The sequence below is a fragment of the Phyllobates terribilis genome, unplaced genomic scaffold (assembly GCF_046119375.1).
Source record: "Phyllobates terribilis strain yellow unplaced genomic scaffold, ASM4611937v1 Scaffold_414__1_contigs__length_1644244, whole genome shotgun sequence".
Classification (NCBI taxonomy): Eukaryota; Metazoa; Chordata; class Amphibia; order Anura; family Dendrobatidae; genus Phyllobates; species Phyllobates terribilis.
This window is the reverse complement of record NW_027363174.1, coordinates 445,277-471,999: the sequence shown is the minus strand read 5'-3', so window position 1 is coordinate 471,999 and position 26,723 is coordinate 445,277. Positions and strand designations below refer to the sequence as shown.

Genomic DNA, 26,723 nt, shown 5'->3' with positions numbered 1-26,723 from the left:
GGATCTAGAGGTTGACAGCATGTCTTCTTAACGGGAGTCCAGGTGGCCATCTCCACAAATGGACTTTTCAGAATCCTTGGGTGGCACCGTAGTCGGAAACCAATTTTGGTTATCGCTTCTCGGCCTTTTGGCTAAGATCAAGTGTAGTATCTGTTCTTATCAGTTTAATATCTGATACGTCCCCTATCTGGGGACCATATATTAAATGGATTTTTAGAACAGGGAGATGGAAAAAGAGCTTGCTCTGTCCACTCCACGCATTGACCTGGTATTGCAGTATCTCCAGGACCGGTGCACCCCTTCTTTAATGCAGTCTCTAAAATCAGAAAGAATTGAATTCAATGCTTTTTGTTCATTTTGCTTGTTTGTCGGATTTTGGGATGGACTCTTTGGCTTTGCTTTTCTTCTCCTCATTGGATTTTTCATGTTAAAAGTTGCAGAAGCCAGATGACAAGCTCATTTTGGTTCAACTTCAGCAACTGTGCATTGCATTGCCATGTAATGTAATGTAATGCAATGCTATCTATCTAGCTCTCCCTCTATACTTCCTTTTGGATAAACAGACATATTAGGCAAGCATTTTGGAGCTTTCACCTAAATAACTACAGGTGGTGAGATAAGCTGCACAATATAATTGACCTTTCAGTATATTGTTGCACACACACCATCTATTTAGCAAATGCCCTTGTTATCAACAGCAGCCTTTTAAACTCACCTGAGCTAACAGGTATGTGAGCTGGTTACTCTGCTGCGCTTAAAATTTCTTTTTTGGTTTGCTACAATGCCTTTTCTGAAACGTTGTCTCCCTCTGCTGGAACACTGACTTCTTTCATTTAATGCCTGCAGACTATAAAAGAGAAACCAACCCAAAAAGTTTGGTTGATTAGTCTGTGGCATTCTTTTAAACTGTTGCTTATGGCGGTCTCTGTGAGCTTCTCAGTGACATTCAGCCATCCAGATATCCCGCCTGCAGTAGACGGAATGTGGCAATGGAACGCTGGCTGCGCGTGTCATAATAGGCTCTGAGCCTTTATATACCTGCGCACAGCAGCAGCCACCTTCAGTCTGCTGCTGGACAGCCAGCAGCAGCAGCAGCAGGAGAGGTAATTAATCAGCAACCCTCCTGCTAAGGGTAGACAGCTGCTCGTTCCACCCCCCCCCCCCCGCCTTAATTGGTTCTCCTCCCTTCCAACGGTGTTGAGGCGGGTGGGAACAGCCAGGGGTTGAGGGTACTGTGCTAAAAGAGGTGGAGTTATGCAGATCTAAAACGCATGGATTGCAGCAGCAGCAAGCCGAAAAGTGCAGGCATGTGAGGGATCTAGAGGTTGACAGCATGTCTTCTTAACGGGAGTCCAGGTGGCCATCTCCACAAATGGACTTTTCAGAATCCTTGGGTGGCACCGTAGTCGGAAACCAATTCTGGTTATCGCTTCTCGGCCTTTTGGCTAAGATCAAGTGTAGTATCTGTTCTTATCAGTTTAATATCTGATACGTCCCCTATCTGGGGACCATATATTAAATGGATTTTTAGAACAGGGAGATGGAAAAAGAGCTTGCTCTGTCCACTCCACGCATTGACCTGGTATTGCAGTATCTCCAGGACCGGTGCACCCCTTCTTTAATGCAGTTTCTAAAATCAGAAAGAATTGAATTCAATGCTTTTTGTTCATTTTGCTTGTTTGTCGGATTTTGGGATGGACTGTTTGGCTTTGCTTTTCTTCTCCTCATTGGATTTTTCATGTTAAAAGTTCCAGAAGCCAGATGACAAGCTCATTTTGGTTCAACTTCAGCAACTGTGCATTGCATTGCCATGTAATGTAATGTAATACAATGCTATCTATCTAGCTCTCCCTCTATACTTCCTTTTGGATAAACAGACATATTAGGCAAGCATTTTGGAGCTTTCACCTAAATAACTACAGGTGGTGAGATAAGCTGCACAATATAATTGACCTTTCAGTATATTGTTGCACACACACCATCTATTTAGCAAATGCCCTTGTTATCAACAGCAGCCTTTTAAACTCACCTGAGCTAACAGGTATGTGAGCTGGTTACTCTGCTGCGCTTAAAATTTCTTTTTTGGTTTTCTACAATGCCTTTTCTGAAACGTTGTCTCCCTCTGCTGGAACACTGACTTCTTTCATTTAATGCCTGCAGACTATAAAAGAGAAACCAACCCAAAAAGTTTGGTTGATTAGTCTGTGGCATTCTTTTAAACTGTTGCTTATGGCGGTCTCTGTGAGCTTCTCAGTGACATTCAGCCATCCAGGTATCCCGCCTGCAGAAGACGGAATGTGGCAATGGAACGCTGGCTGCGCGTGTCAAAATAGGCTCTGAGCCTTTATATACCTGCGCACAGCAGCAGCCACCTTCAGTCTGCTGCTGGACAGCCAGCAGCAGCAGCAGCAGGAGAGGTAATTAATCAGCAACCCTCCTGCTAAGGGTAGACAGCTGCTCGTTCCACCCCCCCCCCCGCCTTAATTGGTTCTCCTCCCTTCCAACGGTGTTGAGGCGGGTAGGAACAGCCGGGGGTTGAGGGTACTGTGCTAAAAGAGGTGGAGTTATGCAGATCTAAAACGCGTGGATTGCAGCAGCAGCAAGCCGAAAAGTGCAGGCATGTGAGGGATCTAGAGGTTGACAGCATGTCTTCTTAACGGGAGTCCAGGTGGCCATCTCCACAAATGGACTTTTCAGAATCCTTGGGTGGCACCGTAGTCGGAAACCAATTCTGGTTATCGCTTCTCGGCCTTTTGGCTAAGATCAAGTGTAGTATCTTTTGAAAAGGCAGTTTTGTCCTTGGGCTGCCCTAGTAAATTGAAGCATATTACACACTGGTTTGGTACACTTGTTAGTACGCCAGGTGGCTCATAGAGTTATCTGATGGAAAACATGGCCCTCCAGGATCGAAGTCACTAGGCTGGGTAAGTGTGAGGGCTTTGGAGCAATGTGCCCCAGGAGTAGGCGCCCTGGTGGGAGTCCAAGCTTACTGGGACTGGGAACCCCAGAAAGACTTGGCTTCGTAGCATGCCGCACCTTTGCCAATCATACTTTCTGAGCAACCCCCCCTATTCCTGGCCTCCGGGCTAGGAAGGGGAATTTTTATAAACCCGGTCGGAGGTCCGGTCAGCTTTGGGCTGAGAAACCAACACAGGCTCCAGCTCCTCTAGGGTGGCAGCCTAGATGGAAGCTGGGAGCACGAAAACGGCTCTTCTCCGGCTTCGGCTAGGGAGAGCATCGGAGATCCCTGACCCTCGCTGTGGCCTTCTGGCTCGGAGGGATGGGGATGGTTTATTGGGGACCCTCTCCTCCGGGAAGGGTCCACATGAATCCTCGCCTCGTGCGCTGTTTTGGTGTGACTTCGGTCACATTTTTCAGTGCCTTGGATGCAGCTTCAATCAAAAAATCTGTTCTTATCAGTTTAATATCTGATACGTCCCCTATCTGGGGACCATATATTAAATGGATTTTTAGAACAGGGAGATGGAAAAAGAGCTTGCTCTGTCCACTCCACGCATTGACCTGGTATTGCAGTATCTCCAGGACCGGTGCACCCCTTCTTTAATGCAGTTTCTAAAATCAGAAAGAATTGAATTCAATGCTTTTTGTTCATTTTGCTTGTTTGTCGGATTTTGGGATGGACTCTTTGGCTTTGCTTTTCTTCTCCTCATTGGATTTTTCATGTTAAAAGTTGCAGAAGCCAGATGACAAGCTCATTTTGGTTCAACTTCAGCAACTGTGCATTGCATTGCCATGTAATGTAATGTAATGCAATGCTATCTATCTAGCTCTCCCTCTATACTTCCTTTTGGATAAACAGACATATTAGGCAAGCATTTTGGAGCTTTCACCTAAATAACTACAGGTGGTGAGATAAGCTGCACAATATAATTGACCTTTCAGTATATTGTTGCACACACACCATCTATTTAGCAAATGCCCTTGTTATCAACAGCAGCCTTTTAAACTCACCTGAGCTAACAGGTATGTGAGCTGGTTACTCTGCTGCGCTTAAAATTTCTTTTTTGGTTTGCTACAATGCCTTTTCTGAAACGTTGTCTCCCTCTGCTGGAACACTGACTTCTTTCATTTAATGCCTGCAGACTATAAAAGAGAAACCAACCCAAAAAGTTTGGTTGATTAGTCTGTGGCATTCTTTTAAACTGTTGCTTATGGCGGTCTCTGTGAGCTTCTCAGTGACATTCAGCCATCCAGGCCTGCAGTAGACGGAATGTGGCAATGGAACGCTGGCTGCGCGTGTCAAAATAGGCTCTGAGCCTTTATATACCTGCGCACAGCAGCAGCCACCTTCAGTCTGCTGCTGGACAGCCAGCAGCAGCAGCAGCAGGAGAGGTAATTAATCAGCAACCCTCCTGCTAAGGGTAGACAGCTGCTCGTTCCACCCCCCCCCCCGCCTTAATTGGTTCTCCTCCCTTCCAACGGTGTTGAGGCGGGTGGGAACAGCCGGGGGTTGAGGGTACTGTGCTAAAAGAGGTGGAGTTATGCAGATCTAAAACGCATGGATTGCAGCAGCAGCAAGCCGAAAAGTGCAGGCATGTGAGGGATCTAGAGGTTGACAGCATGTCTTCTTAACGGGAGTCCAGGTGGCCATCTCCACAAATGGACTTTTCAGAATCCTTGGGTGGCACCGTAGTCGGAAACCAATTCTGGTTATCGCTTCTCGGCCTTTTGGCTAAGATCAAGTGTAGTATCTGTTCTTATCAGTTTAATATCTGATACGTCCCCTATCTGGGGACCATATATTAAATGGATTTTTAGAACAGGGAGATGGAAAAAGAGCTTGCTCTGTCCACTCCACGCATTGACCTGGTATTGCAGTATCTCCAGGACCGGTGCACCCCTTCTTTAATGCAGTTTCTAAAATCAGAAAGAATTGAATTCAATGCTTTTTGTTCATTTTGCTTGTTTGTCGGATTTTGGGATGGACTCTTTGGCTTTGCTTTTCTTCTCCTCATTGGATTTTTCATGTTAAAAGTTGCAGAAGCCAGATGACAAGCTCATTTTGGTTCAACTTCAGCAACTGTGCATTGCATTGCCATGTAATGTAATGTAATGCAATGCTATCTATCTAGCTCTCCCTCTATACTTCCTTTTGGATAAACAGACATATTAGGCAAGCATTTTGGAGCTTTCACCTAAATAACTACAGGTGGTGAGATAAGCTGCACAATATAATTGACCTTTCAGTATATTGTTGCACACACACCATCTATTTAGCAAATGCCCTTGTTATCAACAGCAGCCTTTTAAACTCACCTGAGCTAACAGGTATGTGAGCTGGTTACTCTGCTGCGCTTAAAATTTCTTTTTTGGTTTGCTACAATGCCTTTTCTGAAACGTTGTCTCCCTCTGCTGGAACACTGACTTCTTTCATTTAATGCCTGCAGACTATAAAAGAGAAACCAACCCAAAAAGTTTGGTTGATTAGTCTGTGGCATTCTTTTAAACTGTTGCTTATGGCGGTCTCTGTGAGCTTCTCAGTGACATTCAGCCATCCAGGTATCCCGCCTGCAGTAGACGGAATGTGGCAATGGAACGCTGGCTGCGCGTGTCATAATAGGCTCTGAGCCTTTATATACCTGCGCACAGCAGCAGCCACCTTCAGTCTGCTGCTGGACAGCCAGCAGCAGCAGCAGCAGGAGAGGTAATTAATCAGCAACCCTCCTGCTAAGGGTAGACAGCTGCTCGTTCCACCCCCCCCCCCGCCTTAATTGGTTCTCCTCCCTTCCAACGGTGTTGAGGCGGGTGGGAACAGCCGGGGGTTGAGGGTACTGTGCTAAAAGAGGTGGAGTTATGCAGATCTAAAACGCGTGGATTGCAGCAGCAGCAAGCCGAAAAGTGCAGGCATGTGAGGGATCTAGAGGTTGACAGCATGTCTTCTTAACGGGAGTCCAGGTGGCCATCTCCACAAATGGACTTTTCAGAATCCTTGGGTGGCACCGTAGTCGGAAACCAATTCTGGTTATCGCTTCTCGGCCTTTTGGCTAAGATCAAGTGTAGTATCTGTTCTTATCAGTTTAATATCTGATACGTCCCCTATCTGGGGACCATATATTAAATGGATTTTTAGAACAGGGAGATGGAAAAAGAGCTTGCTCTGTCCACTCCACGCATTGACCTGGTATTGCAGTATCTCCAGGACCGGTGCACCCCTTCTTTAATGCAGTTTCTAAAATCAGAAAGAATTGAATTCAATGCTTTTTGTTCATTTTGCTTGTTTGTCGGATTTTGGGATGGACTCTTTGGCTTTGCTTTTCTTCTCCTCATTGGATTTTTCATGTTAAAAGTTGCAGAAGCCAGATGACAAGCTCATTTTGGTTCAACTTCAGCAACTGTGCATTGCATTGCCATGTAATGTAATGTAATGCAATGCTATCTATCTAGCTCTCCCTCTATACTTCCTTTTGGATAAACAGACATATTAGGCAAGCATTTTGGAGCTTTCACCTAAATAACTACAGGTGGTGAGATAAGCTGCACAATATAATTGACCTTTCAGTATATTGTTGCACACACACCATCTATTTAGCAAATGCCCTTGTTATCAACAGCAGCCTTTTAAACTCACCTGAGCTAACAGGTATGTGAGCTGGTTACTCTGCTGCGCTTAAAATCTCTTTTTTGGTTTGCTACAATGCCTTTTCTGAAACGTTGTCTCCCTCTGCTGGAACACTGACTTCTTTCATTTAATGCCTGCAGACTATAAAAGAGAAACCAACCCAAAAAGTTTGGTTGATTAGTCTGTGGCATTCTTTTAAACTGTTGCTTATGGCGGTCTCTGTGAGCTTCTCAGTGACATTCAGCCATCCAGGTATCCCGCCTGCAGTAGACGGAATGTGGCAATGGAACGCTGGCTGCGCGTGTCATAATAGGCTCTGAGCCTTTATATACCTGCGCACAGCAGCAGCCACCTTCAGTCTGCTGCTGGACAGCCAGCAGCAGCAGCAGCAGGAGAGGTAATTAATCAGCAACCCTCCTGCTAAGGGTAGACAGCTGCTCGTTCCACCCCCCCCCCGCCTTAATTGGTTCTCCTCCCTTCCAACGGTGTTGAGGCGGGTGGGAACAGCCGGGGGTTGAGGGTACTGTGCTAAAAGAGGTGGAGTTATGCAGATCTAAAACGCGTGGATTGCAGCAGCAGCAAGCCGAAAAGTGCAGGCATGTGAGGGATCTAGAGGTTGACAGCATGTCTTCTTAACGGGAGTCCAGGTGGCCATCTCCACAAATGGACTTTTCAGAATCCTTGGGTGGCACCGTAGTCGGAAACCAATTCTGGTTATCGCTTCTCGGCCTTTTGGCTAAGATCAAGTGTAGTATCTGTTCTTATCAGTTTAATATCTGATACGTCCCCTATCTGGGGACCATATATTAAATGGATTTTTAGAACAGGGAGATGGAAAAAGAGCTTGCTCTGTCCACTCCACGCATTGACCTGGTATTGCAGTATCTCCAGGACCGGTGCACCCCTTCTTTAATGCAGTTTCTAAAATCAGAAAGAATTGAATTCAATGCTTTTTGTTCATTTTGCTTGTTTGTCGGATTTTGGGATGGACTCTTTGGCTTTGCTTTTCTTCTCCTCATTGGATTTTTCATGTTAAAAGTTGCAGAAGCCAGATGACAAGCTCATTTTGGTTCAACTTCAGCAACTGTGCATTGCATTGCCATGTAATGTAATGTAATGCAATGCTATCTATCTAGCTCTCCCTCTATACTTCCTTTTGGATAAACAGACATATTAGGCAAGCATTTTGGAGCTTTCACCTAAATAACTACAGGTGGTGAGATAAGCTGCACAATATAATTGACCTTTCAGTATATTGTTGCACACACACCATCTATTTAGCAAATGCCCTTGTTATCAACAGCAGCCTTTTAAACTCACCTGAGCTAACAGGTATGTGAGCTGGTTACTCTGCTGCGCTTAAAATTTCTTTTTTGGTTTGCTACAATGCCTTTTCTGAAACGTTGTCTCCCTCTGCTGGAACACTGACTTCTTTCATTTAATGCCTGCAGACTATAAAAGAGAAACCAACCCAAAAAGTTTGGTTGATTAGTCTGTGGCATTCTTTTAAACTGTTGCTTATGGCGGTCTCTGTGAGCTTCTCAGTGACATTCAGCCATCCAGGTATCCCGCCTGCAGTAGACGGAATGTGGCAATGGAACGCTGGCTGCGCGTGTCATAATAGGCTCTGAGCCTTTATATACCTGCGCACAGCAGCAGCCACCTTCAGTCTGCTGCTGGACAGCCAGCAGCAGCAGCAGCAGGAGAGGTAATTAATCAGCAACCCTCCTGCTAAGGGTAGACAGCTGCTCGTTCCACCCCCCCCCCCGCCTTAATTGGTTCTCCTCCCTTCCAACGGTGTTGAGGCGGGTGGGAACAGCCGGGGGTTGAGGGTACTGTGCTAAAAGAGGTGGAGTTATGCAGATCTAAAACGCGTGGATTGCAGCAGCAGCAAGCCGAAAAGTGCAGGCATGTGAGGGATCTAGAGGTTGACAGCATGTCTTCTTAACGGGAGTCCAGGTGGCCATCTCCACAAATGGACTTTTCAGAATCCTTGGGTGGCACCGTAGTCGGAAACCAATTCTGGTTATCGCTTCTCGGCCTTTTGGCTAAGATCAAGTGTAGTATCTGTTCTTATCAGTTTAATATCTGATACGTCCCCTATCTGGGGACCATATATTAAATGGATTTTTAGAACAGGGAGATGGAAAAAGAGCTTGCTCTGTCCACTCCACGCATTGACCTGGTATTGCAGTATCTCCAGGACCGGTGCACCCCTTCTTTAATGCAGTTTCTAAAATCAGAAAGAATTGAATTCAATGCTTTTTGTTCATTTTGCTTGTTTGTCGGATTTTGGGATGGACTCTTTGGCTTTGCTTTTCTTCTCCTCATTGGATTTTTCATGTTAAAAGTTGCAGAAGCCAGATGACAAGCTCATTTTGGTTCAACTTCAGCAACTGTGCATTGCATTGCCATGTAATGTAATGTAATGCAATGCTATCTATCTAGCTCTCCCTCTATACTTCCTTTTGGATAAACAGACATATTAGGCAAGCATTTTGGAGCTTTCACCTAAATAACTACAGGTGGTGAGATAAGCTGCACAATATAATTGACCTTTCAGTATATTGTTGCACACACACCATCTATTTAGCAAATGCCCTTGTTATCAACAGCAGCCTTTTAAACTCACCTGAGCTAACAGGTATGTGAGCTGGTTACTCTGCTGCGCTTAAAATTTCTTTTTTGGTTTGCTACAATGCCTTTTCTGAAACGTTGTCTCCCTCTGCTGGAACACTGACTTCTTTCATTTAATGCCTGCAGACTATAAAAGAGAAACCAACCCAAAAAGTTTGGTTGATTAGTCTGTGGCATTCTTTTAAACTGTTGCTTATGGCGGTCTCTGTGAGCTTCTCAGTGACATTCAGCCATCCAGGTATCCCGCCTGCAGTAGACGGAATGTGGCAATGGAACGCTGGCTGCGCGTGTCATAATAGGCTCTGAGCCTTTATATACCTGCGCACAGCAGCAGCCACCTTCAGTCTGCTGCTGGACAGCCAGCAGCAGCAGCAGCAGGAGAGGTAATTAATCAGCAACCCTCCTGCTAAGGGTAGACAGCTGCTCGTTCCACCCCCCCCCCGCCTTAATTGGTTCTCCTCCCTTCCAACGGTGTTGAGGCGGGTGGGAACAGCCGGGGGTTGAGGGTACTGTGCTAAAAGAGGTGGAGTTATGCAGATCTAAAACGCGTGGATTGCAGCAGCAGCAAGCCGAAAAGTGCAGGCATGTGAGGGATCTAGAGGTTGACAGCATGTCTTCTTAACGGGAGTCCAGGTGGCCATCTCCACAAATGGACTTTTCAGAATCCTTGGGTGGCACCGTAGTCGGAAACCAATTCTGGTTATCGCTTCTCGGCCTTTTTGCTAAGATCAAGTGTAGTATCTGTTCTTATCAGTTTAATATCTGATACGTCCCCTATCTGGGGACCATATATTAAATGGATTTTTAGAACAGGGAGATGGAAAAAGAGCTTGCTCTGTCCACTCCACGCATTGACCTGGTATTGCAGTATCTCCAGGACCGGTGCACCCCTTCTTTAATGCAGTTTCTAAAATCAGAAAGAATTGAATTCAATGCTTTTTGTTCATTTTGCTTGTTTGTCGGATTTTGGGATGGACTCTTTGGCTTTGCTTTTCTTCTCCTCATTGGATTTTTCATGTTAAAAGTTGCAGAAGCCAGATGACAAGCTCATTTTGGTTCAACTTCAGCAACTGTGCATTGCATTGCCATGTAATGTAATGTAATGCAATGCTATCTATCTAGCTCTCCCTCTATACTTCCTTTTGGATAAACAGACATATTAGGCAAGCATTTTGGAGCTTTCACCTAAATAACTACAGGTGGTGAGATAAGCTGCACAATATAATTGACCTTTCAGTATATTGTTGCACACACACCATCTATTTAGCAAATGCCCTTGTTATCAACAGCAGCCTTTTAAACTCACCTGAGCTAACAGGTATGTGAGCTGGTTACTCTGCTGCGCTTAAAATTTCTTTTTTGGTTTGCTACAATGCCTTTTCTGAAACGTTGTCTCCCTCTGCTGGAACACTGACTTCTTTCATTTAATGCCTGCAGACTATAAAAGAGAAACCAACCCAAAAAGTTTGGTTGATTAGTCTGTGGCATTCTTTTAAACTGTTGCTTATGGCGGTCTCTGTGAGCTTCTCAGTGACATTCAGCCATCCAGGTATCCCGCCTGCAGTAGACGGAATGTGGCAATGGAACGCTGGCTGCGCGTGTCATAATAGGCTCTGAGCCTTTATATACCTGCGCACAGCAGCAGCCACCTTCAGTCTGCTGCTGGACAGCCAGCAGCAGCAGCAGCAGGAGAGGTAATTAATCAGCAACCCTCCTGCTAAGGGTAGACAGCTGCTCGTTCCACCCCCCCCCCCGCCTTAATTGGTTCTCCTCCCTTCCAACGGTGTTGAGGCGGGTGGGAACAGCCGGGGGTTGAGGGTACTGTGCTAAAAGAGGTGGAGTTATGCAGATCTAAAACGCGTGGATTGCAGCAGCAGCAAGCCGAAAAGTGCAGGCATGTGAGGGATCTAGAGGTTGACAGCATGTCTTCTTAACGGGAGTCCAGGTGGCCATCTCCACAAATGGACTTTTCAGAATCCTTGGGTGGCACCGTAGTCGGAAACCAATTCTGGTTATCGCTTCTCGGCCTTTTGGCTAAGATCAAGTGTAGTATCTGTTCTTATCAGTTTAATATCTGATACGTCCCCTATCTGGGGACCATATATTAAATGGATTTTTAGAACAGGGAGATGGAAAAAGAGCTTGCTCTGTCCACTCCACGCATTGACCTGGTATTGCAGTATCTCCAGGACCGGTGCACCCCTTCTTTAATGCAGTTTCTAAAATCAGAAAGAATTGAATTCAATGCTTTTTGTTCATTTTGCTTGTTTGTCGGATTTTGGTATGGACTCTTTGGCTTTGCTTTTCTTCTCCTCATTGGATTTTTCATGTTAAAAGTTGCAGAAGCCAGATGACAAGCTCATTTTGGTTCAACTTCAGCAACTGTGCATTGCATTGCCATGTAATGTAATGTAATGCAATGCTATCTATCTAGCTCTCCCTCTATACTTCCTTTTGGATAAACAGACATATTAGGCAAGCATTTTGGAGCTTTCACCTAAATAACTACAGGTGGTGAGATAAGCTGCACAATATAATTGACCTTTCAGTATATTGTTGCACACACACCATCTATTTAGCAAATGCCCTTGTTATCAACAGCAGCCTTTTAAACTCACCTGAGCTAACAGGTATGTGAGCTGGTTACTCTGCTGCGCTTAAAATTTCTTTTTTGGTTTGCTACAATGCCTTTTCTGAAACATTGTCTCCCTCTGCTGGAACACTGACTTCTTTCATTTAATGCCTGCAGACTATAAAAGAGAAACCAACCCAAAAAGTTTGGTTGATTAGTCTGTGGCATTCTTTTAAACTGTTGCTTATGGCGGTCTCTGTGAGCTTCTCAGTGACATTCAGCCATCCAGGTATCCCGCCTGCAGTAGACGGAATGTGGCAATGGAACGCTGGCTGCGCGTGTCATAATAGGCTCTGAGCCTTTATATACCTGCGCACAGCAGCAGCCACCTTCAGTCTGCTGCTGGACAGCCAGCAGCAGCAGCAGCAGGAGAGGTAATTAATCAGCAACCCTCCTGCTAAGGGTAGACAGCTGCTCGTTCCACCCCCCCCCGCCTTAATTGGTTCTCCTCCCTTCCAACGGTGTTGAGGCGGGTGGGAACAGCCGGGGGTTGAGGGTACTGTGCTAAAAGAGGTGGAGTTATGCAGATCTAAAACGCGTGGATTGCAGCAGCAGCAAGCCGAAAAGTGCAGGCATGTGAGGGATCTAGAGGTTGACAGCATGTCTTCTTAACGGGAGTCCAGGTGGCCATCTCCACAAATGGACTTTTCAGAATCCTTGGGTGGCACCGTAGTCGGAAACCAATTCTGGTTATCGCTTCTCGGCCTTTTGGCTAAGATCAAGTGTAGTATCTGTTCTTATCAGTTTAATATCTGATACGTCCCCTATCTGGGGACCATATATTAAATGGATTTTTAGAACAGGGAGATGGAAAAAGAGCTTGCTCTGTCCACTCCACGCATTGACCTGGTATTGCAGTATCTCCAGGACCGGTGCACCCCTTCTTTAATGCAGTTTCTAAAATCAGAAAGAATTGAATTCAATGCTTTTTGTTCATTTTGCTTGTTTGTCGGATTTTGGGATGGACTCTTTGGCTTTGCTTTTCTTCTCCTCATTGGATTTTTCATGTTAAAAGTTGCAGAAGCCAGATGACAAGCTCATTTTGGTTCAACTTCAGCAACTGTGCATTGCATTGCCATGTAATGTAATGTAATGCAATGCTATCTATCTAGCTCTCCCTCTATACTTCCTTTTGGATAAACAGACATATTAGGCAAGCATTTTGGAGCTTTCACCTAAATAACTACAGGTGGTGAGATAAGCTGCACAATATAATTGACCTTTCAGTATATTGTTGCACACACACCATCTATTTAGCAAATGCCCTTGTTATCAACAGCAGCCTTTTAAACTCACCTGAGCTAACAGGTATGTGAGCTGGTTACTCTGCTGGGCTTAAAATTTCTTTTTTGGTTTGCTACAATGCCTTTTCTGAAACGTTGTCTCCCTCTGCTGGAACACTGACTTCTTTCATTTAATGCCTGCAGACTATAAAAGAGAAACCAACCCAAAAAGTTTGGTTGATTAGTCTGTGGCATTCTTTTAAACTGTTGCTTATGGCGGTCTCTGTGAGCTTCTCAGTGACATTCAGCCATCCAGGTATCCCGCCTGCAGTAGACGGAATGTGGCAATGGAACGCTGGCTGCGCGTGTCATAATAGGCTCTGAGCCTTTATATACCTGCGCACAGCAGCAGCCACCTTCAGTCTGCTGCTGGACAGCCAGCAGCAGCAGCAGCATTAGAGGTAATTAATCAGCAACCCTCCTGCTAAGGGTAGACAGCTGCTCGTTCCACCCCCCCCCCCCGCCTTAATTGGTTCTCCTCCCTTCCAACGGTGTTGAGGCGGGTGGGAACAGCCGGGGGTTGAGGGTACTGTGCTAAAAGAGGTGGAGTTATGCAGATCTAAAACGCGTGGATTGCAGCAGCAGCAAGCCGAAAAGTGCAGGCATGTGAGGGATCTAGAGGTTGACAGCATGTCTTCTTAACGGGAGTCCAGGTGGCCATCTCCACAAATGGACTTTTCAGAATCCTTGGGTGGCACCGTAGTCGGAAACCAATTCTGGTTATCGCTTCTCGGCCTTTTGGCTAAGATCAAGTGTAGTATCTTTCGAAAAGGCGGTTTTGGATGTTGGCCGCCCTAGTAGATTGATACATTTTGCACACTGGGGTTTAGGCGCTTGTTAGTACGCCAGGTGGCTAATATAGTCATCTGGTGGAAAGCATGGCCCCCCAGGATCGACGTCATTGGGCCGGGGAAGATCGAAAGCCCGAAGTGTGAAGTGCCCCAGGAGTGGTGACCCTGGGGTGCCTTAACTCACTGGGATTGGGAACCCCACTTGAGTTTATGGCACATTTGCACAAGCACTTCAAATTTTCTTTCTTCGCACACACCCTTATTCCGGGCCTTCTGGCCTTAGGATGGGGAATTTTTCAATTTCCGGTCGAAGGTCCGGGCAGTATTATACTGTGAAACCTTCACTATTTATTTAATTTTTTTGTCACTGTGTGTCCACTTATTCACGTGTGTCCACGTCCTTACTAGGATTTTGTCGGAATGCGGTTCCCTAACGGGTTCCTCTCTTGGCAGGTCTAGGGGGGGAGTGTGTGGCCATCAGGTTCCGCTCCCCCCTGAACCCCCTTGGCTCTCCTCTTTCGGGAGGAGAGCGATGTTGGCTCCCCTCTTCCGGGAGGGGAGCACAGTCTTTGGCTCCCAGTGCCTTGCTCGGGTGAGAACTCGGGCAGGTATTGGGGGTAAGATTGGGTCGCCTCTGGTTTCGGTTGGAGGTGGCTATTTGTCCCTGTTCCTCGCTGTGGCCTTCTGGCTCGGAGGGACGGGGAATGGTTTGGGGGACCCTTCTCCTTTTGGAGAGGGTTTCAAGAAGACCAGCATCCTAGTGCACTTTTTTTGTGGCACTTGTCACTTTTTCAAGCGCACTCGGGTTTTGTACACGAATTCGGGCTTTCACAAAAAAAAAAAATCTGTTCTTATCAGTTTAATATCTGATACGTCCCCTATCTGGGGACCATATATTAAATGGATTTTTAGAACAGGGAGATGGAAAAAGAGCTTGCTCTGTCCACTCCACGCATTGACCTGGTATTGCAGTATCTCCAGGACCGGTGCACCCCTTCTTTAATGCAGTTTCTAAAATCAGAAAGAATTGAATTCAATGCTTTTTGTTCATTTTGCTTGTTTGTCGGATTTTGGGATGGACTCTTTGGCTTTGCTTTTCTTCTCCTCATTGGATTTTTCATGTTAAAAGTTGCAGAAGCCAGATGACAAGCTCATTTTGGTTCAACTTCAGCAACTGTGCATTGCATTGCCATGTAATCTAATGTAATGCAATGCTATCTATCTAGCTCTTCCTCTATACTTCCTTTTGGACAAACAGACATATTAGGCAAGCATTTTGGAGCTTTCACCTAAATAACTACAGGTGGTGAGATAAGCTGCACAATATAATTGACCTTTCAGTATATTGTTGCACACACACCATCTATTTAGCAAATGCCCTTGTTATCAACAGCAGCCTTTTAAACTCACCTGATCTAACAGGTATGTGAGCTGGTTACTCTGCTGCGCTTAAAATTTCTTTTTTGGTTTGCTACAATGCCTTTTCTGAAACGTTGTCTCCCTCTGCTGGAACACTGACTTCTTTCATTTAATGCCTGCAGACTATAAAAGAGAAACCAACCCAAAAAGTTTGGTTGATTAGTCTGTGGCATTCTTTTAAACTGTTGCTTATGGCGGTCTCTGTGAGCTTCTCAGTGACATTCAGCCATCCAGGTATCCCGCCTGCAGTAGACGGAATGTGGCAATGGAACGCTGGCTGCGCGTGTCATAATAGGCTCTGAGCCTTTATATACCTGTGCACAGCAGCAGCCACCTTCAGTCTGCTGCTGGACAGCCAGCAGCAGCAGCAGCAGGAGAGGTAATTAATCAGCAACCCTCCAGCTAAGGGTAGACAGCTGCTCGTTCCACCCCCCCCCCCCGCCTTAATTGGTTCTCCTCCCTTCCAACGGTGTTGAGGCGGGTGGGAACAGCCGGGGGTTGAGGGTACTGTGCTAAAAGAGGTGGAGTTATGCAGATCTAAAACGCGTGGATTGCAGCAGCAGCAAGCCGAAAAGTGCAGGCATGTGAGGGATCTAGAGGTTGACAGCATGTCTTCTTAACGGGAGTCCAGGTGGCCATCTCCACAAATGGACTTTTCAGAATCCTTGGGTGGCACCGTAGTCGGAAACCAATTCTGGTTATCGCTTCTCGGCCTTTTGGCTAAGATCAAGTGTAATATCTGTTCTTATCAGTTTAATATCTGATACGTCCCCTATCTGGGGACCATATATTAAATGGATTTTTAGAACAGGGAGATGGAAAAAGAGCTTGCTCTGTCCACTCCACGCATTGACCTGGTATTGCAGTATCTCCAGGACCGGTGCACCCCTTCTTTAATGCAGTTTCTAAAATCAGAAAGAATTGAATTCAATGCTTTTTGTTCATTTTGCTTGTTTGTCGGATTTTGGGATGGACTCTTTGGCTTTGCTTTTCTTCTCCTCATTGGATTTTTCATGTTAAAAGTTGCAGAAGCCAGATGACAAGCTCATTTTGGTTCAACTTCAGCAACTGTGCATTGCATTGCCATGTAATGTAATGTAATGCAATGCTATCTATCTAGCTCTCCCTCTATACTTCCTTTTGGATAAACAGACATATTAGGCAAGCATTTTGGAGCTTTCACCTAAATAACTACAGGTGGTGAGATAAGCTGCACAATATAATTGACCTTTCAGTATATTGTTGCACACACACCATCTATTTAGCAAATGCCCTTGTTATCAACAGCAGCCTTTTAAACTCACCTGAGCTAACAGGTATGTGAGCTGGTTACTCTGCTGGGCTTAAAATTTCTTTTTTGGTTTGCTACAATGCCTTTTCTGAAACGTTGTCTCCCTCTGCTGGAACACTGACTTCTTTCATTTAATGCCTGCAGACTATAAAAGAGAAACCAACCCAAAAAGTTTGGTTGATTAGTCTGTGGCATTCTTTTAAACTGTTGCTTATGGCGGTCTCTGTGAGCTTCTCAGTGACATTCAGCCATCCAGGTATCCCGCCTGCAGTAGACGGAATGTGGCAATAGAACGCTGGCTGCGCGTGTCATAATAGGCTCTGAGCCTTTATATACCTGCGCACAGCAGCAGCCACCTTCAGTCCGCTGCTGGACAGCCAGCAGCAGCAGCAGCAGGAGAGGTAATTAATCAGCAACCCTCCTGCTAAGGGTAGACAGCTGCTCGTTCCACCCCCCCCCCCGCCTTAATTGGTTCTCCTCCCTTCCAACGGTGTTGAGGCGGGTGGGAACAGCCGGGGGTTGAGGGTACTGTGCTAAAAGAGGTGGAGTTATGCAGATCTAAAACGCGTGGATTGCAGCAGCAGCAAGCCGAAAAGTGCAGGCATGTGAGGGATCTAGAGGTTGACAGCATGTCTTCTTAACGGGAGTCCAGGTGGCCATCTCCACAAATGGACTTTTCAGAATCCTTGGGTGGCACCGTAGTCGGAAACCAATTCTGGTTATCGCTTCTCGGCCTTTTGGCTAGGATCAGGTGCAGTGATCTAACGGTTGCTGCCTTGGTCTCGGCTAGGAGGTGCCTGGGGTACCCGACTTGTTGGCCTTGGGGGATCGCTCTCTCTTAACTGAGGGAGCTTCACCCCCTTGCAGCTATTGGCAGGTCGGCTTAGTCCCCGGACAACGGGGAGCGATCGCGTCTTGTCTTCGGGGCGACCCGAGGAAATAAGGGCGTTTTCCTTTGCTGAGCTTTATCGCTTAGTGGGCTGTGTAAGTTCTTGGGGTACCCCTCCCTCGGTCTTGGGTTTGTTCCTGCTTTTGTGGGATTCATTCCCTTGTTACTATTGGGGGAGGGCTTAGTCCCTGAGGGCCGAAAATGCCTTTTTCTTTTGGATTTGCGGTGGGGGAGACTCCACTGCGACAGTCCATTAGAATCATGGTGGATGAATGCCAGCGCCATGAGAAGAATCTGCAGTACATCGTGCATGAGATTCTTTTTGGGTTCTTCCACCTGGAGCGAGATAAGATCCTGTGTCTTTACGATCAGGAATTCCGTGGGCGATATACCATTTCCTTTATGGCTAAATCATGCTGTGATAATATCCATGCAGCACTGATGGTTGCGGACAAGGACGATGAGAGACTGAACGGGCTGAGCTTTGACTTCCTGTACGGTGAAGAGGAAGTACCCTTGGTGATCTTCATGTACAGCCCATTCGTCTCTGAGGGCGATATCGAAACCTTTTTGAAGCGTTACTGCAAGTCAGTGCGCTTCTCACATGATATCCTCAACTCCCAGCGCTTCTGGAATGGGAAGAGGAAATACCTGGTGAAGTTCCATCCAGATCAGAGCGGCATTGGTGGTCTTCACCACCCGCCTGCTAATTTTGCCATTGGTAATGTCAGGGGATTCCTACGCTACCCAGGAATGCCCCTTCAATGCCGGAATTGTCATGAATATGGGCATACACGAGAAAATTGTACAAGGGCTCATGTAGTCTTTTGCAACAAGTGCGGTAAGAGTGGGCACACCTCCGCTACGTGTGACTCTGAGATCGTATGTAACCTATGTGGGAAGGCAGGTCACGCCTTCAGGAATTGTCCGAGCAAAAAGTCAAAAACATATGACATGTTTAAGTCAGGTCAACTGACTATCCAAGAATACTTCGGAGGGAGTATTACTACACCTGCCCCTGGACCTGGGTTGGCGCACGCTGACGGGTCCGGACCAAATCCTTCAACGGCTCCGCCAGAGGGCCCGCTGGTAGTTCCACAGAAGGACGGTCGTAGGGGTTCCATAAGATTAACCGAGGGTTCGCTCTCTGTGGAATTGATCGATGTTCTGGCTCTAGATGTTGCCGTATCTCAGAGTCAAGAGGAAGGGTCCTCATCCAGCATGAATGCACCACCGGCATTATGTGGAACTGAGGAGACCTCTAGTACCCCGATTAAGCAAGCACCCAGATTCGCCACACCATCATCGGTGATCTTGGGTAAGGGCAAAAAGGGTACGCTCCTTAATCGATCAACCAGTGTGTCAGAAAGAGAGACCTCTAGGGCGCGAAGTAAAAAGGACCTGGCTAAGACCCAGTCGAGCCCTGGTCCTCGAACCAGAAGTCGCAGTAGTTCCGTGACCAGACCAGAGGACAAGACGACCCAGAGGGATGACACCCGTTCCATAGACCAGACCGCCATGAGGACTGCAGATGCACAGGACTTGGAAAAGATGGACAGCTCCCAGCCTCTGAAAAGGCAACGGGAGGACGTAAAGCAACCTGATATCCAAAGAAAACACGGATGTCGAGGTCCAGATGAGGAGCCAAAAGTGGATGATGCCTTTTTGCCTGCTTCAGATCCCGGTAATATTAAACAAATCCTGACCCCTGGAGATGCGGAGGAGGAGGTGCCGTGTATTGACTTCTTCCCATCTTCAGATCCTGATTCTTCTTAATGTCTGTTCCTCTTAAAATCTCCTCACTAAATGTGAGGTCCCTAAAGAGCCCTACACGTAGGGCTGCTTTATTTTCTTATTTAGAGACATTGGAATTTGATTTCTGCTTTCTACAAGAATGTGGTATACAGAGTAATTTAAATTATAAGGACTTAAAAGAAGACTGGAAACTGGGCGTTTCTGTGTGGTCCGGTGCTAATGACTGTCGTGCTGCCGGAGTTGGACTACTTTGCCGTGGACATTCTACCATCATTCAATCTGTGACTGAAATTATACCTGGCAGAGCTATTTTAATACATCTTGTTTTTAATGGACTTTCTTTACGTTTATTAAATGTGTACGCTCCTCCTGGGAAGCAGGAAAGGGCGGATTTACTTGAAATATTGCCATTATTTTGTGTTGGGTCAACCCCCCTGCTAGTGGGAGGAGATTTTAATTGTTTACGTGATGGGGAATCCCGGCAGGGTGGGGATGTGAATCATAAAGACCGTACCTCCTATTTGTTGAAAAGTTTAATTGATGATTTTAGATTACAGGACTGCTGGAAGGAACTCTTGCCGGCGGATCCAGGTGTTACATGGTCCAATGGAAGAGTTTCTTCTAGAATTGATTTCATATTTGCTTCTACTGCCTTTAAACCTTGTAAATGTTTTCTTTTATCTAATTTATTCTCTGATCATAAAGTTTTATCTGTGTTTTTAGAGTTAGCAGGGGAACAAAATACCTCAAGAGGCCCATGGAGATTAAATACAACTCTCCTAGAGGATATTGATATTCAAAAGAGGTTTGTGCAGGCCTACCAGTGCTGGCAATCAAAGAGAGACCCCCGCGCCTTGATGCTGGATTGGTGGGAGAGCATTAAACCTAAGATTAAATTATTTTTTATTAAGGCAGGGAAAATGAAAGCAAAAAAGAAAAAGCAGTGGTTTTATGTTTTTAATATGAGATTACAAGTACTCTTTAAACTAAAAGAAGTTGGTATTGATGTGGATGATGATATTGCAAATCTTAAGTCTGAAATAAAAAATGCTCTTAATGAAAAAGGAAAACAAATAATTTTTAACTCCCATGTACAGCACCTGGAGGAAGGAGAGAAATGCTCCCGATTCTTCTTCAAAAAGGTAATGGGGAGGAGGGATGCAATCCTAAATCTTGAAGGTGAAAATGATATTAAGGGTATGTTAGGAAAAGCTTTTAATTTTTATCAACTTCTTTTTAACACTAAAGTTATAGATCCATCCTTTTTAGAGTATGCTATTTATTCCCTTGATTTTAAGTTAGATATTTTAGACCAGGGTATTTTATCTAGGGATCTCACCAGTGAGGAACTTTTACAGATTTTTAAAAGTTACTCCAGTGGGAAAGCCCCTGGGGAAGATGGTCTACCGATTGAGTTTTATCTGACTTTTTGGGGAATTTTAAAGAACGATATGTTTTTATTGTTTAAAGAAGCTTTTAATACTAATAAATTACCCCCATCTTGGAGGAGAGGTCTGGTATCTTTAATATATAAAAAAGGGGATAGGAGCCAACTTAAAAACTGGCGGCCTATTACGCTTTTAAACCTTGATTATAAAATTTTAGCTAAACTTATTGCAGTCCGTTTAAAACCCTTTATAGCCAAATTAATTCACCCTAACCAGGTATGTGGTGTTCCCGGAAGAACCATAGCTGAGTCCCTCAACATAATTAGGGATACCATATGGTATTCAAAAGAGAGAAGTCAAAACCTTGCTATTTTATCCTTAGACTTTGAAAAAGCTTTTGACAGGGTATCGCATGAATTTCTTTTTATGGTTCTTAAAAAAATGGCGTTTCCAGAGAAAATTTTAACCCGCATTATGCTTTTATATCATTCTTGTTTTAGTCAAATTTCTGTAAATGGGTTTTTAACGAAGGGGGTTCCTCTATTATCAGGGGTGAAACAAGGGTGCCCTCTCTCACCACTGCTCTTTATCTGTGTTATGGAACCACTATTAACCATACTGAGAAAAGATAAAGTAATTAAAGGGGTACCTATTCCCGGGAGTAGGGGTATGCAACTTAAAGCCCTAAGTTACATGGATGATGTTACCATACTATGTCCAGATTCCACATCTCTGAGGAGGGTATTGAGAAACACACAATTTTTCTGTGAAGCCTCAGGTTTTAAATTAAATATAGATAAATGTGACTGTTTTAATGTGGGGGGATGGGACTCCTCTTTGACCCCTGGGATAGTGATACAGAAAAATCACATAAAAATTTTAGGAATTATTTTTAACCAAGCCAATGAGGGGGACCCTAACTGGGACTCTGCAATGGATAAAATAGAAAAAAAGATCTCATTGTGGAATTTAAGGAACCTTAGTATGGAAGGTAAAATTTTAATTATTAAAGCCGTTTTAATTCCCATTATGTTGTATGTTGCAATGGTGTTTCCCCCTTCCAATTTACAAATCAAGAAAGTAACAAGAATTGTTTTTATGTTTTTATGGGGTTCAAAAATGGAAAAGTTAAAAAGAGATCTGATGTACAAATGTAAATCTAATGGAGGTAAAGATGTACCCAATTTTTTTACCTTTTTCCATATAAAGTATTTCTGCTTCTGTTTTAAGGTTTTTAAATCTGATGGCATTTTTAGTTATTTTTTAAAATATGCAGCAGGAATGATTTTTAAAAGGTGGTTTAGCCTACCTTTAAGTTCTCCTGTGCTCCTGTGCCCACCTAAACAGTATGTGATACTTGAGAAAACGGTCAGACTTTTAGGTCTCCAGGAATTGGAGCCTGATATATTGGGGGACCAAAGGAAGGTATCTATTGCTTGCAGACACTCTGAGGACACAATTCCTGTCTCCAATTTTTCACAGGCAAGGTCCAAAACGGTGTGGCGAAATGTGTACGGGAAATATCTTGCAAATGTACACAAGGACCTTGCCTGGGCTATCGTCCACCAGTGCCTCCCTACCCGTGAGTTTCAACATAGGCGGGGGCTGGTGGCGAGAGCCAAATGTCCAAGAGATATATGAGGGGAAAGTGAGTCTGTATTGCATCTCTTTTGGAATTGTCATTTTGCACAGGAGGTTTGGAGAAAGGTAGGCCCACTTTTAAAATGGGCATGTGGCCTGAAAGATTTTAATCAATTTTATGTCTTTTATGGTCTTTTTAAGTGTCCAAATTTTAAACAATTCCGAGTTGCCTGGATTATTATTAATTGTTTTAAAAATGCCATGTGGAAAGTTAGAAATATTTTACTCTTCAAACATGATCATATTGATTCAACAGACTGTATAAAAATTGCTTTAAGTGAAATGTATATTTACTATCTCAGAGATAAAAAACTGTATGGAGCAAAAGAAGCGGCTTCTATGTGGTGTGTACAATTATGGAACACAATTAGTGGTAATTAAATAAACCCAAGTACATCTGTAATTATGATTTTCTTAATTGTTACAATGGTTTTATGATGGTAAATTGTGTTTTTTACAAAAAACTTGAATTAATTATTATCATGTTTTATCATTTTATTGTAATGTTATAAATGTTCTTTTTTAAAACCTTTGTAAATATACTTTGGAATCAATAAAATTGCGTTGAAACCTTATCTGTTCTTATCAGTTTAATATCTGATACGTCCCCTATCTGGGGACCATATATTAAATGGATTTTTAGAACAGGGAGATGGAAAAAGAGCTTGCTCTGTCCACTCCACGCATTGACCTGGTATTGCAGTATCTCCAGGACCGGTGCACCCCTTCTTTAATGCAGTTTCTAAAATCAGAAAGAATTGAATTCAATGCTTTTTGTTCATTTTGCTTGTTTGTCGGATTTTGGGATGGACTCTTTGGCTTTGCTTTTCTTCTCCTCATTGGATTTTTCATGTTAAAAGTTGCAGAAGCCAGATGACAAGCTCATTTTGGTTCAACTTCAGCAACTGTGCATTGCATTGCCATGTAATGTAATGTAATGCAATGCTATCTATCTAGCTCTCCCTCTATACTTCCTTTTGGATAAACAGACATATTAGGCAAGCATTTTGGAGCTTTCACCTAAATAACTACAGGTGGTGAGATAAGCTGCACAATATAATTGACCTTTCAGTATATTGTTGCACACACACCATCTATTTAGCAAATGCCCTTGTTATCAACAGCAGCCTTTTAAACTCACCTGAGCTAACAGGTATGTGAGCTGGTTACTCTGCTGCGCTTAAAATTTCTTTTTTGGTTTGCTACAATGCCTTTTCTGAAACGTTGTCTCCCTCTGCTGGAACACTGACTTCTTTCATTTAATGCCTGCAGACTATAAAAGAGAAACCAACCCAAAAAGTTTGGTTGATTAGTCTGTGGCATTCTTTTAAACTGTTGCTTATGGCGGTCTCTGTGAGCTTCTCAGTGACATTCAGCCATCCAGGTATCCCGCCTGCAGTAGACGGAATGTGGCAATGGAACGCTGGCTGCGCGTGTCATAATAGGCTCTGAGCCTTTATATACCTGCGCACAGCAGCAGCCACCTTCAGTCTGCTGCTGGACAGCCAGCAGCAGCAGCAGCAGGAGAGGTAATTAATCAGCAACCCTCCTGCTAAGGGTAGACAGCTGCTCGTTCCACCCCCCCCCCCGCCTTAATTGGTTCTCCTCCCTTCCAACGGTGTTGAGGCGGGTGGGAACAGCCGGGGGTTGAGGGTACTGTGCTAAAAGAGGTGGAGTTATGCAGATCTAAAACGCGTGGATTGCAGCAGCAGCAAGCCGAAAAGTGCAGGCATGTGAGGGATCTAGAGGTTGACAGCATGTCTTCTTAACGGGAGTCCAGGTGGCCATCTCCACAAATGGACTTTTCAGAATCCTTGGGTGGCACCGTAGTCGGAAACCAATTCTGGTTATCGCTTCTCGGCCTTTTGGCTAAGATCAAGTGTAGTATCTGTTCTTATCAGTTTAATATCTGATACGTCCCCTATCTGGGGACCATATATTAAATGGATTTTTAGAACAGGGAGATGGAAAAAGAGCTTGCTCTGTCCACTCCACGCATTGACCTGGTATTGCAGTATCTCCAGGACCGGTGCACCCCTTCTTTAATGCAGTTTCTAAAATCAGAAAGAATTGAATTCAATGCTTTTTGTTCATTTTGCTTGTTTGTCGGATTTTGGGATGGACTCTTTGGCTTTGCTTTTCTTCTCCTCATTGGATTTTTCATGTTAAAAGTTGCAGAAGCCAGATGACAAGCTCATTTTGGTTCAACTTCAGCAACTGTGCATTGCATTGCCATGTAATGTAATGTAATGCAATGCTATCTATCTAGCTCTCCCTCTATACTTCCTTTTGGATAAACAGACATATTAGGCAAGCATTTTGGAGCTTTCACCTAAATAACTACAGGTGGTGAGATAAGCTGCACAATATAATTGACCTTTCAGTATATTGTTGCACACACACCATCTATTTAGCAAATGCCCTTGTTATCAACAGCAGCCTTTTAAACTCACCTGAGCTAACAGGTATGTGAGCTGGTTACTCTGCTGCGCTTAAAATTTCTTTTTTGGTTTGCTACAATGCCTTTTCTGAAACGTTGTCTCCCTCTGCTGGAACACTGACTTCTTTCATTTAATGCCTGCAGACTATAAAAGAGAAACCAACCCAAAAAGTTTGGTTGATTAGTCTGTGGCATTCTTTTAAACTGTTGCTTATGGCGGTCTCTGTGAGCTTCTCAGTGACATTCAGCCATCCAGGTATCCCGCCTGCAGTAGACGGAATGTGGCAATGGAACGCTGGCTGCGCGTGTCATAATAGGCTCTGAGCCTTTATATACCTGCGCACAGCAGCAGCCACCTTCAGTCTGCTGCTGGACAGCCAGCAGCAGCAGCAGCAGGAGAGGTAATTAATCAGCAACCCTCCTGCTAAGGGTAGACAGCTGCTCGTTCCACCCCCCCCCCGCCTTAATTGGTTCTCCTCCCTTCCAACGGTGTTGAGGCGGGTGGGAACAGCCGGGGGTTGAGGGTACTGTGCTAAAAGAGGTGGAGTTATGCAGATCTAAAACGCGTGGATTGCAGCAGCAGCAAGCCGAAAAGTGCAGGCATGTGAGGGATCTAGAGGTTGACAGCATGTCTTCTTAACGGGAGTCCAGGTGGCCATCTCCACAAATGGACTTTTCAGAATCCTTGGGTGGCACCGTAGTCGGAAACCAATTCTGGTTATCGCTTCTCGGCCTTTTGGCTAAGATCAAGTGTAGTATCTGTTCTTATCAGTTTAATATCTGATACGTCCCCTATCTGGGGACCATATATTAAATGGATTTTTAGAACAGGGAGATGGAAAAAGAGCTTGCTCTGTCCACTCCACGCATTGACCTGGTATTGCAGTATCTCCAGGACCGGTGCACCCCTTCTTTAATGCAGTTTCTAAAATCAGAAAGAATTGAATTCAATGCTTTTTGTTCATTTTGCTTGTTTGTCGGATTTATGGATGGACTCTTTGGCTTTGCTTTTCTTCTCCTCATTGGATTTTTCATGTTAAAAGTTGCAGAAGCCAGATGACAAGCTCATTTTGGTTCAACTTCAGCAACTGTGCATTGCATTGCCATGTAATGTAATGTAATGCAATGCTATCTATCTAGCTCTCCCTCTATACTTCCTTTTGGATAAACAGACATATTAGGCAAGCATTTTGGAGCTTTCACCTAAATAACTACAGGTGGTGAGATAAGCTGCACAATATAATTGACCTTTCAGTATATTGTTGCACACACACCATCTATTTAGCAAATGCCCTTGTTATCAACAGCAGCCTTTTAAACTCACCTGAGCTAACAGGTATGTGAGCTGGTTACTCTGCTGCGCTTAAAATTTCTTTTTTGGTTTGCTACAATGCCTTTTCTGAAACGTTGTCTCCCTCTGCTGGAACACTGACTTCTTTCATTTAATGCCTGCAGACTATAAAAGAGAAACCAACCCAAAAAGTTTGGTTGATTAGTCTGTGGCATTCTTTTAAACTGTTGCTTATGGCGGTCTCTGTGAGCTTCTCAGTGACATTCAGCCATCCAGGTATCCCGCCTGCAGTAGACGGAATGTGGCAATGGAACGCTGGCTGCGCGTGTCATAATAGGCTCTGAGCCTTTATAGACCTGCGCACAGCAGCAGCCACCTTCAGTCTGCTGCTGGACAGCCAGCAGCAGCAGCAGCAGGAGAGGTAATTAATCAGCAACCCTCCTGCTAAGGGTAGACAGCTGCTCGTTCCACCCCCCCCCCGCCTTAATTGGTTCTCCTCCCTTCCAACGGTGTTGAGGCGGGTGGGAACAGCCGGGGGTTGAGGGTACTGTGCTAAAAGAGGTGGAGTTATGCAGATCTAAAACGCGTGGATTGCAGCAGCAGCAAGCCGAAAAGTGCAGGCATGTGAGGGATCTAGAGGTTGACAGCATGTCTTCTTAACGGGAGTCCAGGTGGCCATCTCCACA

At 44.8% G+C, this 26,723-nt stretch overlaps 14 non-coding genes and 3 pseudogenes across 14 annotated transcripts; all 17 read left to right on the top strand.

Moving 5' to 3' along the window:
• The first annotated feature begins 111 nt into the window (after positions 1-111).
• LOC141226559 (U2 spliceosomal RNA) lies at positions 112-302 on the top strand. Its single transcript, XR_012293687.1, has one exon. It is a non-coding gene; the product is annotated as a U2 spliceosomal RNA (small nuclear RNA).
• Positions 303-1,425: 1,123 nt separating this feature from the next.
• Positions 1,426-1,616, top strand: LOC141226556 (U2 spliceosomal RNA). Its single transcript, XR_012293685.1, has one exon. It is a non-coding gene; the product is annotated as a U2 spliceosomal RNA (small nuclear RNA).
• Positions 1,617-2,737: 1,121 nt separating this feature from the next.
• LOC141226371 (U2 spliceosomal RNA) lies at positions 2,738-2,853 on the top strand (annotated as a pseudogene).
• Positions 2,854-3,377: 524 nt separating this feature from the next.
• On the top strand, positions 3,378-3,559 carry LOC141226235 (U2 spliceosomal RNA). The gene has a single exon (XR_012293458.1). It is a non-coding gene; the product is annotated as a U2 spliceosomal RNA (small nuclear RNA).
• Positions 3,560-4,673: 1,114 nt separating this feature from the next.
• Positions 4,674-4,864, top strand: LOC141226555 (U2 spliceosomal RNA). Its single transcript, XR_012293684.1, has one exon. It is a non-coding gene; the product is annotated as a U2 spliceosomal RNA (small nuclear RNA).
• Positions 4,865-5,985: 1,121 nt separating this feature from the next.
• On the top strand, positions 5,986-6,176 carry LOC141226554 (U2 spliceosomal RNA). The gene has a single exon (XR_012293683.1). It is a non-coding gene; the product is annotated as a U2 spliceosomal RNA (small nuclear RNA).
• Positions 6,177-7,296: 1,120 nt separating this feature from the next.
• Positions 7,297-7,487, top strand: LOC141226553 (U2 spliceosomal RNA). The gene has a single exon (XR_012293682.1). It is a non-coding gene; the product is annotated as a U2 spliceosomal RNA (small nuclear RNA).
• A 1,121-nt stretch (positions 7,488-8,608) lies between these two features.
• On the top strand, positions 8,609-8,799 carry LOC141226552 (U2 spliceosomal RNA). Its single transcript, XR_012293681.1, has one exon. It is a non-coding gene; the product is annotated as a U2 spliceosomal RNA (small nuclear RNA).
• Positions 8,800-9,919: 1,120 nt separating this feature from the next.
• LOC141226176 (U2 spliceosomal RNA) lies at positions 9,920-10,110 on the top strand. The gene has a single exon (XR_012293402.1). It is a non-coding gene; the product is annotated as a U2 spliceosomal RNA (small nuclear RNA).
• A 1,121-nt stretch (positions 10,111-11,231) lies between these two features.
• Positions 11,232-11,422, top strand: LOC141226550 (U2 spliceosomal RNA). The gene has a single exon (XR_012293679.1). It is a non-coding gene; the product is annotated as a U2 spliceosomal RNA (small nuclear RNA).
• A 1,119-nt stretch (positions 11,423-12,541) lies between these two features.
• Positions 12,542-12,732, top strand: LOC141226549 (U2 spliceosomal RNA). The gene has a single exon (XR_012293678.1). It is a non-coding gene; the product is annotated as a U2 spliceosomal RNA (small nuclear RNA).
• A 1,122-nt stretch (positions 12,733-13,854) lies between these two features.
• On the top strand, positions 13,855-13,946 carry LOC141226374 (U2 spliceosomal RNA; annotated as a pseudogene).
• A 796-nt stretch (positions 13,947-14,742) lies between these two features.
• Positions 14,743-14,920, top strand: LOC141226304 (U2 spliceosomal RNA; annotated as a pseudogene).
• Positions 14,921-16,042: 1,122 nt separating this feature from the next.
• On the top strand, positions 16,043-16,233 carry LOC141226091 (U2 spliceosomal RNA). Its single transcript, XR_012293319.1, has one exon. It is a non-coding gene; the product is annotated as a U2 spliceosomal RNA (small nuclear RNA).
• Positions 16,234-22,845: 6,612 nt separating this feature from the next.
• On the top strand, positions 22,846-23,034 carry LOC141226293 (U2 spliceosomal RNA). The gene has a single exon (XR_012293505.1). It is a non-coding gene; the product is annotated as a U2 spliceosomal RNA (small nuclear RNA).
• Positions 23,035-24,155: 1,121 nt separating this feature from the next.
• On the top strand, positions 24,156-24,346 carry LOC141226548 (U2 spliceosomal RNA). Its single transcript, XR_012293677.1, has one exon. It is a non-coding gene; the product is annotated as a U2 spliceosomal RNA (small nuclear RNA).
• Positions 24,347-25,466: 1,120 nt separating this feature from the next.
• LOC141226547 (U2 spliceosomal RNA) lies at positions 25,467-25,657 on the top strand. Its single transcript, XR_012293676.1, has one exon. It is a non-coding gene; the product is annotated as a U2 spliceosomal RNA (small nuclear RNA).
• Positions 25,658-26,723: the final 1,066 nt, after the last annotated feature.